At 35.1% G+C, this 12,540-nt stretch overlaps 1 protein-coding gene across 5 annotated transcripts in view; it reads right to left on the bottom strand.

The window, feature by feature from the left end:
• Positions 1-12,540, bottom strand: part of ERC2 (ELKS/RAB6-interacting/CAST family member 2) — a 585,639-nt gene that overhangs the window by 514,911 nt on the left and 58,188 nt on the right. The gene's annotated exons all lie outside the window — the stretch shown is intronic.

Genomic DNA, 12,540 nt, shown 5'->3' with positions numbered 1-12,540 from the left:
CTTATTATCCTTTAATGTAAGTTATCTCCAGTGTTTCCATTCTAGCATTTTCACCTAAGTAACCAAGCAGTATACTTTTGTGGTATTTTACCACTTTGCAGTGCTAGGCATTAATCAGCTCTCATCTGCATGCCTTTGAATGAGCCTCGTGCATGCAGTCTTTCTCAGAAAGGCTTTGACCTGTTGATTAAATAGGAAATCTCTTTTAGGCCAACCACTTGTTTTTGAGTCATGCAAATAGAACACTAAATATTTTACATTGCCAACAATTACAACTGCTTCCATTAAATCATTCCCTACAGGAACACACTGAGTAATTTCCAACAAGTTATTTGAGCAAAATTACACAAGTCTTAGAAAGTAACTTTTTTGCAATATGTAAACTGTACATTAAAGATGCAAAAAGACAGTACTACATTACTATTCCACCACAAAAAAGGTCAAAGGAAAATATCTGGAACATGAATGACAATCCATAATATTGCTGAATTAAGATCATGTATAATTGAGCACATTAATGCCAAATAACTGATTCAGCTCTATAACAGAATTCCTATTTAAGGTTTCTGAGATGCTAACAGTCAAATAACTGAAACCAAGTGAGCAAACATTCACAGAATATTTCTGGCTAGCTTTTTATAAGCAAACCCAAAAATTCTTTACATAGAATTTACATCTTTCATGGTTGTCATTAAAAATTTTAATTCCTCAGAGCCTTAAACCCAAGGCTTATTTCCTTCCTTCGAGTAACACTCTTCTAGTGCTTCTGTCATCCCTGATGCTAGGGCTCATGTTTTAAACAGCATTAGATCCTGAACATACTGGGATTTTGAATACTTCTGCAATAGCTCAGAACAGGGGATGTTCTGAAACATTTCAACTGTACCCTCCAATAAAGAGCAGGAAGATCACAGCCTTCACCTGTGGATGACAGTGATACTGCAAAAACAACACTTCTGAATAACACTTAGGAAAAGCCATAATGCTCCATATTTCACAGTTTCTATGAGCATTTCCTACACTAAATATTGTACATACTGAAATCATAGTAATACATACCACCAATATAGAATAGCTTCCCTGAAATGCTATTACCTGCACTGTATCAGTTTACCACTTCTTATTCAGAAAAGATTAGCAACAAAGAGATGGACTCCTCCAGGCACGGGAAATTACTGCATAATAAGGGGATATGAAGAAATTCTTCCCTGATATCAGTCTTGTCAAAGCAATGAGCAAAGAAGCAGAGGTACAAATTGAACTTTCCATAAGAAAGGCTACTGACCATTCCTCAGTCCTCAAACCTGTTAACATGTAACTAAAGCATTTGAGAAATTAAAATATTATTTGTCTCTTGCCATAACTACAAGTTTTAACTTTTTTTGTATTCCATAAAATTAGTTACAGATTTGTGTTATCAATTCAAAATTGCTTAATCAAATGCTGGGAGAGGGCTGGGGTGTGTTTTGGCTTTGTGGGGTTGTTTTGTTTGTGGGTTGTTTTTTTTTTACAGAAAAAACAAAATATAGAGCTCCCCTCACAGTGAAATCACATACTATTGTGCTCAGTGCAGCAGATTGAACACTGCCCTGTCAGATTCCAGCATAGATTACTGACCTACTGGAATTTATTCTTCTTTCTCAGAAAAGCTCTAGGGACTCCATTAATTGTTTTTTTTAAGCAGTAGTAGCATGCCACAGGATCAACATTCTTCAACATTGTTTTGGGGCTTGAGAATAAATTAGGTTTAGCATTGATCACAGGGGACCAAAAATGAAAGTCAGAAGCATATACATGGAATATTTATTTAAAAACAAGATTGTATGTGAATTAACGGAGCTGAGCTCTATTCATGCTTCTGTAGTCATGTACAACTGAAACACACCTGTTAGAAAACTTGGAAAATTATATTTGCCTTCTCCCTGGCATATCCATGAGACTGCATTCAGTAACACCAGTTCAGTATAAACTGCTATGCAAACTTCAGTTAACGAAGAACAAAAAGTTAAGAATTCACTGTTTCTGATTGCCAGCTTTAAAAAAGACTTCTAAGCCAAGAAATATTTGGCAAGTAATTTCCTCTCTCTTTTTGGACAGTAGAATACATTGTCCATCTTGCTGATTCAGTCAAAATAATAGCATAGAAAAATCTTGAATGCTAAAGAGGCCTATTACTTTCTTATTTCTCAAAAACTGATGTCTTGCTACATTAAAGGAATTATTTTTGGGGGGAGTGAGTCAAGAAGTTACTTACAAAAGGAGAACATTGAGAGTAAACAAGTTCACATTTCAAACACTGAAAAACCCATGGTACTTGATTTTCAGTCCCTCCCTTTATCTGCTTGATCTTTTGCTACAAAGTTTAGGGGCTTCTCGCAGAAAGCTCATTATCACCTTGAAAATAATCATTTTGCTATATTAAAAATCATGTGAACTGGGCTCCCTTTTCCTAATTTGGAATCTGACTACAAGGAAACAAATATCCCAATTCATTCATTTAAAAACTAAAATAAAAACTGAGGGCAGGACTTTCTGTGGATATAATACAGGTTCTGCTGCAGCTATCAAATTAAAAATGCACATAGAGGAAAACCATATAGGCATCCAAGTAGTGTTTCCAGTAAGATTATAACAGACTGAAATAGGGATGGTTGCCATTGTCAGTAAGTAGTTATGGACAAAACACTGAATTATGTGAATTATGTTAGAAATATTAAAACAATTACTTCCATAATATACACCATGTGTTTGTTTCTCAGGTGACCTTAATATGCCACATACTGTAAAAGTTAACTTTTGTCATATCGTATCTAAGAAACAACACAGAGAAACAGAACAGCCTGATATAGGCTGTCAATTTCTCAAAAAAAGATCCCAGTGATTATTTGACACTATATTGAAAGACACAGAATAGGAAAGAGAGAAGACTAGACAGAACCTCTACATTGCACTGCAAACATACATGTTTAATTTACACATGAAATAAGTGCGTAAATTTTCTGTACAGTAAATCTTCATTGGCATAAGAGACAAATGCATAGCATCAATGAAAGCTGTGGGAGTGGGGCACCTTCACATTTTTTTTATGATCTTATCTTCTCCATCTTTTGATTTTGAAACTTTCTAACTATATTCTTTTAATGCAGCCACTAGAAAAAACATATGAATATAAGTTATTCACATGACAACTTCAAGCACAGCTTTTAGTAAGCCAGAAATAAAAAAGTGATAAAGTTCCAATTTCAACCTCTCCCTGCTATATTTTAATCAGGCAAAATACATAAAAGAGCACTCTTCAGCTTCCAATTTTTTTTCTCTACTAGGAATAGTACTGTGAGTTGATTAACCATAATACATAATCATTTCCCATTGAAACAATTTGAAAAGGAGCTTCAGAACTATGTGTTCTGCTACAATTAAGAAAAAAAAAAATCAATATAGAGATTTTAGTAGCTCCAATGAAAACAGTGTGCAGTTAGATCCAACAGAGAAAAACGATGTATCACAAAGCAAGACAACCATCTGGAAAGACATTTCATCCTGAGTTACTGAAGAAGTGCAGATCAGCAGGAAAGAGAAATCTAATGACAACATTAGGAAGCAACATTTTGGGCTCAAAAGGTCTATGCAGCTCGCAAAAAATAAGCTTTCATAAGTCGGAAGACTTTGGTTTCACAATAACTTTGTTAAATCTATATTTACTCTTGTCAGATTTAACAGGAGTACTATTCAGGCCATAAATAAGAACAATCAGTCATAAAAAAACCCTGCCGTTATTATGTCTCCCACAAGATGGCACTAAATCCACAGCTGCAGAAAATTATTCAAAACCACAAAAACACAACTATGGTCACATACCTAAAATAAATAAGACACGTAACTTTACATAAAAATTAGAAGCTGTAGGTATGGAAAAATACAATTAATAGCCGAAGTCATGTCTTTTGCTAAAAGAGATAGCAAACTTCCCCTCATAACTCAATAACTAGGGCGGGGGGAGGACACACAGACACAGACGACAGCACACACATATATGCACACATGCTCAATATATACTTACACATACTTACATATACTTAATATATACTTAAAAATATGTACCTGTACATATATATAAGTAAATAAATTCCAAGCATTTGTACCTCAATGTGTAATACACAAAAGTATCTGTAGAAACTGAAAATCCAACCATGAGTCTGAAAACCGGATTGCCTTGCAAAGGATAATCATTAAAAAGCAAACACAAGACAAAAGTGAACTTAAAATCTAGTAGCAAAATGCCCTCTAATTTGGAGCACCCCAAGTGCATAGCCAAGTACCCTCTCCAAAATTACTGAAATGAAGACCAGGGGAACCCTAAACTAACAATACTATTCAAATTTAAATCAAAGCATTACTAATCTGGAACTTTGCTTTAATTCCTAAGTTTGAAACCATAACTCACAGGCTGACTTATCATCACTAATCAAAAATAGCTGCTATTTCTTCCCAAAGCCTTGTATAAGACTGCAGTGAAAAAAGCGTATTGGGTTTTTTTCTCCCCATAGAAGTCTTTCAAAAATTATTACTCCCTGACTTACAGATAGCACTTAACAACAAATCAAGCTAACCCTTAGCTATTTGTTCCAAGTTCTGATACAGAACCACAATATTTATCAGTCTAAAATTATTTCATGCCACTGGTTGCACTAACACTGGTCAGTCAATGCCAAATACAACCACACTGCGCTGCAAACACAGTCAAGGCCATGTTCTGTACTTGCATGTTTAAATATGGGATGGCCTTCATTCCTAAGAAGCAATTACAAAGATAGTAAAGTTACATACATCAAAGAATGGTTAAATCTGTATGTCTTCCTAATCACCATTCAACACTCCATACTGCACAAAATACTCAACTGACTTTTAATTAAGAAGTATTTAGGATTTTAAGTACTACTGACTTACATTCTTTAAACATAACACCTGTCATGTATTTCAGTAGGAAAATTATATCAAATTAATGGTATGATTTTGAAACTAACCCATAAACAGCAAGAAATTTCTCAGCTAAGACTACAGAACCACTGTTAAACCACTACAGGAGAGCAACTGAATACAGTAAATACTCCATTTTAAACTAATTGAAGATTCCTTACAGCTGTGATTTACACACACACATCCCCAATCCCACTTTTCATTTCTTTTACGCTGGCGGATTCTTTTTCCCCCAAGTATGCAGCATAATCTAAACTACTACAGTGCCGAAATAGCAGTGTATCCTTATGCTGGTCTACTATTTAGTAGTGGTTCAAACTCACGAAGTGCCCAGAAGCCTCCAGGGAGCCTTTTGTTGCCAACTCTAATTAAATAAACAGGTACTATGGGTCATTTGGGGCCACCTGCATTCCACAGTGCTGAATTTGAAATTGTTAGCGCTATCTTCTGCCAACAGTCTACTGTATGATACTTTTTCCTTATTTCTCCAACTGCTTTAATGTAAGCATGCTGTAAGAGTATTCCATTTTTACAGCTATTAAGAAAGGAGTTATTAAAGCTCTGCAACCACTTTTCAACCAGACACAAAATAAAACAATGATTAAGGCAAGAAAAGGTGAAGTGATTTTGGGATATGGTCTGTGCTCCAAGACTTGTATTCACAAAAAGCAATGCAAGCTCCACATGCACACCACTACTATTGATTTCCTTTCAACCACCCCATATTGCTGACAAGAACACCACAAGATCTGTGGGGTGGGTAAGGCATTTTAGAGCCACCTCAGAGTGCAAAAGGCTTATTTAGTTAAAACTGTTAGGGGTTTTTTTCCCAAATCACATGCTTACACATCTGTTGGCTGTATAATGCAAACTCATTGCAGTTTAAGTACAGATTTGTGATCAGAATAAATATCTCCTTCAACACATCCTCCCTTAATCCCCAGTTTTTGCACTGTATGACCGGAGAGGATTTGCTCTGTGCTGCATAAAAGGAGATGAGAGTATAGAATCAATAATTATGTTGTCATCCAAAACACTCCATGCATCCCACTCAGCTAATGTCAGCTTCCATCAATAATTTAATAAAATGTATGGTCTCTTTCGACTTTTTAAGAAATTACGTAACCTTGTATCTTTCTACTTTTTAATTCATGCTCAGATGCATCTTTATAACAGGATCATTTTATCTTACTCTTGAGCAGCACATAAGACATGGAGCATAATAACCATATGAACTGGCTTTACAGCTTTCCGTTTTGCTTGAATTACCTCTGATTCCTCCCTTCTCTTCTGTAGTCCGCATTTTCTCTAGATTTTCCTATATATTTGCAACAAGTTCTCACTAGTATCTGGTTTACTTTGCGCAACACATTTTTCAGTTGCAGCTTTCCTTTAACCCTAACGTTTCCCAGATAGTGTTGAATTTTCAGTAGAACTCATGCAGTAGCAAAATCTTGAACATCTGTGTTACTGAGGGTAGGGGGGCTGTTACTTCCCCAAGTACACACACAGACATGATGACTAGTCAAAATTAATAGAAAATAAACCAAAAGTGAGCGGAAAAAACTCTTTTCCAACATGATGGAATGATTTAAAAACCCCGTATAGCCATATCTGAAGCTATTTAAGTGTACAATAAATGTCAGCTATGATAAGCAAAACATACTGCATAATGCACCCCAGTGTGTCTAGAAGGTCTTCCACAGTCTGATGGACAAAGCAACATATTATTCAGTATTTAAAGAAATATCACTAAATCCACTTCACAAAAGCCTGGAGTGATGTCATTGCTTTGCAGTGAACCACCCTACACATACACATGTAACAATATCCCTGTTTGGGGAATTAAAACCATGCCTTTTTCAGCATATAAGCTTTAGAGAGAGAGAAACTCCACAGAGATCATGAGGTTGAAAGCAAAACATCAAGTAGCTATTAAAAACATCAGAGAAACACAATCTTCTTTGCGGTGCTACACGCAGTTTTAACTTCACTTCTAAGATAAAATATAACTATATAAAAGTGAACTAAACTTTATGACTGAATGCAGCTAATCTACCAACTTTCATTAGAAGATTGTTTGATTTAAACAGAAAGCTTCATGTTCCTTTATCATGTTTGCTTTGTGGTGTTGCAAAGATTTTCAGGTTTTAATGTTTCTGCATACATGTGTTCAAAGACTGCGCTGGCAATCATTATTTAGTGAGACAGGTGTGCCCATACGAAATCTTTCTCAAGGAAAACAGAAATATTTTTGTTCTTTTGAAGGATTATAGTGTTTTCTGAGTTCTGTTTCACAACACTGATTATAATTTCTATCCTGATTTTCATAAAAGACTGAAAATAAACTAGCAAACTCATAACTTACAAATTGCTGCAGTTAATCTCTCAGAAGGCAGACTACCTAGGTTCAGTACTGCACTTCATTCATGTTTTTATATCACTATTACTGTAAAATAAATTATTCTGATGTCAGACATCATTCAGACTCCACACTAGAATGTTAGAATTCTAGGGAAAAACTTTTTTTTCCCCAGCACAAATTACGTACAAAATAATCTGGTAAACTGCAGACACCATTGAAAATTAAAATAAACCAATTAATTTCTATATAAAGATAATGGCATATACATTTATATAAAGGCTAAGGGAGATAAAGCTTCATTCTGTCCCTACTCTGACTGCTGTTTGTTGATCCTTAAGTGCAAAGCAGTTGGAAATCAGCTGAAATCAAGAATGCTCCCCTACCCACAGCCTATACAGCAATTAAAAAAAAAACAACAAAACCCACTGCCATTGTAGGAAGAGTGTGACAAGCAATATCTTGCATTAGTCTTTTTCCCATATTCCAAACTAGTCCTTATAATCTCTTCTTAGCCCAGCTATCACTATCACCAGTCCTTACTGTTAGCATCAAATCCGAAAAAGCTGATTCCAAGATTCCTTCTCTAATTAAGAGAATCACCACTCTACAACGCGATATTTTCACATCACATTCCTAGAAATAAAAGTAGGCTATTGCACTATTATTGAACTGTTTTATATGCACTGATTGCACAGAAAAATTCATATTTCAAACAACTGCACTACCACTAGAAGCAAATGTTGAATTTTAGTTCTCTAATTTAAGGCCATCTAACCACATTAAGAAGTGGAAGAGGCCCCGCTCTCATAAATTATGATGCTGTACAGATGAGATCACTAGTAGCAGCAAAGGACTAATCACTGGGGAATTGCTCTCCGCTATACCACATGCTATGGCTCCTATAACTTCCAGTATGCCTTCTCACTCATAGGAGGTGTACAGTAATGCACATGCTACTTGGGGTATAAAATCTGCATCAGAATTCTCTGGATTAAACCCTCATGCTACTCAGCGAACCAGAACATCTCATCCAAAAAAGTTCTTCCAAAGGACACAACGTACCGTGAGAACTTGTATCAGTCACTATAAATAAAAGAAAAAGGTCTGCATCTTAAGCCATTTAAAGGTTTACAAATTAATGCCTCTGAAGAAAATTTCATTTGCTTTTTCAACTGAAAAACAGAGTAAAAAAGCTAGTTTAATTCTGTAAACATTGTCTAAGCCTCTTAACAGTCAGAATTTTATTAGCCCAAGAAGGCAAGCTTGTATATAGCCCTCCATTTAAAATGTGAGGCAAGAGAAGGGTTTGTTAACTAAACAGTATTATTCCAATCAAGTGACATGTTTTATTAGAAATGCACAGAGGCAACAACATTAAACATAAACTATTCTGTGCTTCAGAGTAGACACTCTTAATTGTAACTTGTAGATCAAGTTGCTGCTGAAACCAGCAAGCAGATCACAAGTTAATTTACTTATTTCCAATTTACACTACAGGGGGAGGATAAAGTTGCTAGTAACATCAGGAAGCCATACTATGCATACTAAGTTATTTCTACACAAGAAAAAATTAAGTAAGACCTTTTCTTCAGGACTGATACCACTTAGTGGTATGGAACTGTCAGCCAGTGAGGTAGAGACGTAAAAATCTGAACGGCCAGACAGTATCTTCAAGTACATAGAGGAGAGAAGACTAGGCATAAGAAAGTATGATCACAGTGGTCAGGAAAGAGATTAGAAGTCCTAGAAGTGAGAACAAAATGGAGTTTATAAGGCATTACACTATCTTTTACCTCTAATAGAACACTTGCCCGAACAATGGCACTGAAAACTGCATTGCAGGCTTTATTTTTTTCATATGATCAATTTCTGTATCTGGTACAGAGATGTTAAATGATCACAGATGAGAATAGAGATGCTCAATGGAACACAATCCTTTTGTGAAGTCTTGAACCATTATCTCAGACAAAACCAGATATAATTCTACAATGCTTTCCCTTCTCTTCCTACTTCAATTCCTATCTATTATCATTAATTTACCTTATTCTATTAAAAAACACAACCCCAAGATGACAAGAAAGATTAGTTTTAAAACTGTAATTTTTCTCACAAATATGAAGTATTGACCTCATTGATGTCTGCAGCAGTAAACCAAAGAGCTGCAGCTCAAAGACCTATTTCATACTTTTTTAAACTTTATTCATAATTCAAAATTCAATGGAATAATGAACCATTTGGGGAATAATGAACCATTTGGTATTATTTCTAACAAAAAACCCCCAGCACATTCCATCTGTTCAAGCCATGTCAAAGGTACACTTTGGGGTTGTTTTCCTCTCCAAACTGCCTTCTTACAGAAACACCTTGAGCAGCTACCATGACTCATCTGTCACACAGACCCTCTCTTTAATATTCCCAGCTGTATTGGGAACACAAGTTCAGTCCTAGATATTAAATTTTGTCTACAAAGAGAAAAAAAGTCTAGGCCACTTGTACTCTGAAACTTTGAGAACATGAAAAAAACCTTTATAGCAAAGTGTACCTTAAAATAGCACCCTGCCATTTCTACTGCCAAAAAAACTTAGTAAAACATATTATACTTTTTAGAAAGGATTTTTTTCCTTTGATAAACAGAGCCTATAGAAATCCTGAGTCAGTGCTATCCATACGCAATACAAATCAAACACCTGGGTATGATGATGTGAATAACCATTCCATTTTCCTCTGTGTTCTAAAACTGTTCCTGACAATGAATACTTACTGAGAAAGCAAATTCAAGAAAACACCTCAAGCACTTTTTTTATTATTAATTACTGTAAAAGACAAAGGATGTCCATTCCAAAAAAACACACCTTTACCTTGTATGCACACTTACATATTAAAATCTTGTTAGTTGCAGTAAAATGTAAACATGTATCTGGGTTAGCCTCATTCCTTTTCATCTCTCAGTTCACTCAGATCCTAGAAGCTGTCTACATGTTATAGTGTAATCTACTCAGATTTCTTGTACTTGCATGGGGAAACTGAAATTTATTTCTGAGATGGAACAGTAGGATACCCACATAGTCTACTGGTCAAAAAATTCCTTTGGAAAGGGTAACAGGAGATGCTATTGTTTCTGCAGGGCTCTGCTGGTTCTCTTCAGTTGCAAAAAGGAAAAATAACCCTCTTAAGGAGGAATATTTTTTGTGGCTTTCACACTCACATCAAGTTCACAATGCTCCATTGTCTACGAGCTTGAAGCTCTAATTCTTTCAACCTTTCTTCTTGTTATAGCAAGTAAAATTGCCAAAAAAAAAAAAAAAATCAATTTGTATTTCCAAGCAACTATTTGAGAGGACGGGGAAAAAATAAGTTAAATTTGCATAGTCCTAAACTCTAATTACCCAGTAACATTTTTCTTGCCTTAAGACCTTTACTTCTTTTTTCTCCAGTGTAACTGGAGGTTTAGTCAAGCTGGACCATAGAAGATAAATTCCAGGAATGATGAAATGCAACATATCCTGACCTCCTTGGAGAGTAATACCAACTCTTTACCTGCCAAATGAAAAGTCTTCAGCCAGCTGGATCATTTATTTTTAACTATCACTAAAAAGAAATCAAAAAGGAAGTGGCTCCAAACATTTCAGAAAATGAAGAAAAATTATACATTTAAATATTTTATAACCAAATGGACTTTACAATAGTATTTTGTTCTGAAGAATCTTTTATCACCTTTTTTCCTCATAATATCTAGGAAGAAAATGCAACAGTCTTCATAAGTTCAGGGCAACCAGTCAACAATTGCTCACTCAGGTAGTCTGACAAGACATCTCAGAAACCTGGTGTTAGAGCTCTGTTTAGCTAAACTAGCTGTTAAGTCTAACCAAGAGTGTAAGAATAAACCCTAATAATCAAGCATCTTCACTTAGAATCATTGTGCAACTTCATTTATGTGTACTAAATCCATTTTTAAGAGTTTGTTCAAAATGAAACTGTGCTGAAAGTTATTCCAATGACAGAAGTTTTGTAACTACACATGTACCTACAAAAGAGTGTCATTTTTATTGTGTTAAAATTCAATTCTATGAGATAAAATAGCAGAAGGCTATCTTATTACCGATGCACCAATACATTTTTTCTGGTCCTGAAGTCCGATTCATTGCAAGCATCTGATAAAACTATTCAGTAAATAAATCAATTCACTATAGCTAGTTAAAAAATATTACCCCAATATAGCACATTTTCACCAGCCAGTGGTTCAATGTTCTTTTCAGCAGAAATAATGGGAATATTTGCAATAGTTTAGGCTAATTAGACTGTTCAGAACATTGATGTTTTTGCTGGCTCTTACTCCTCATTGGGAAGCAGAGAAATCTAAATTTATATGACATAAGAAAGAAACATCAAAATGTGCTTATTCAAAAGTTACAGGAAAATGAAACATTTTTTGTCTTTTGATTTTAAACTTAACACTTTTGACAGTCTTCCTTCCTCTGAACAGGATATTACTTTCTTAATTCAAACTCATATGTTAAATCTGAATCATTTCTGGTACTTTATATCTGGTGTCTTGGATTTTAAGTGCTCCCTAAGATAACTAATACCCACTTAAAGGAAGCTTTGTCTATAAAGGTCAGAAGAATCCTGACCAGATGGTATACCTCAACAATTTCATTTTCCCTAATAAAATGTAACCTTTATTAAACCCAAATGTATTGTCTCCTAAAATATTCTGCAACTGATCTACTTGTCAGTTTTGATATTAAGCATATATTTCATAGTTGCAACTCCTGTTTAGAGATTGTAATTTTTTTAGTGTTTGAACAGCTTTTATGAAGTGAGTTAACACTATCTGCCTGTGAACAAGAGTTTACTGACAATTAATCTAGTTTGATGAAGAGCATGGTTCCAGATAGAGATGTCCTTCTGGCACTTTTTCTTTTGATCTGGAGACAGAATCCCTGGTTGAGAGAACCAGGATGAAAGAATGTCTGGAACACAGACTGATGTATATGCCCAGAAGATGTCACCATTCATTGATGACCTTATGTTATTTATGACTACAATCACTCTGTTCTTACTAAGATCAGCAAGAGGTTTGGAATGCAGTCCACACAGGTGATTCATCTTTTAAATTCACAGACAGGGAGGGGTAACCACAGTTTAAATATCGTTCAAATACAACCTATGTGCTTTCTTTTTCTGGGCTTTTATAG

This window comes from Athene noctua, chromosome 10, assembly GCF_965140245.1.
Source record: "Athene noctua chromosome 10, bAthNoc1.hap1.1, whole genome shotgun sequence".
Classification (NCBI taxonomy): domain Eukaryota; kingdom Metazoa; phylum Chordata; class Aves; order Strigiformes; family Strigidae; genus Athene; species Athene noctua.
The sequence above is the reverse complement of the archived record's forward strand: the minus strand, read 5'-3'. Positions and strand labels throughout refer to the sequence as shown.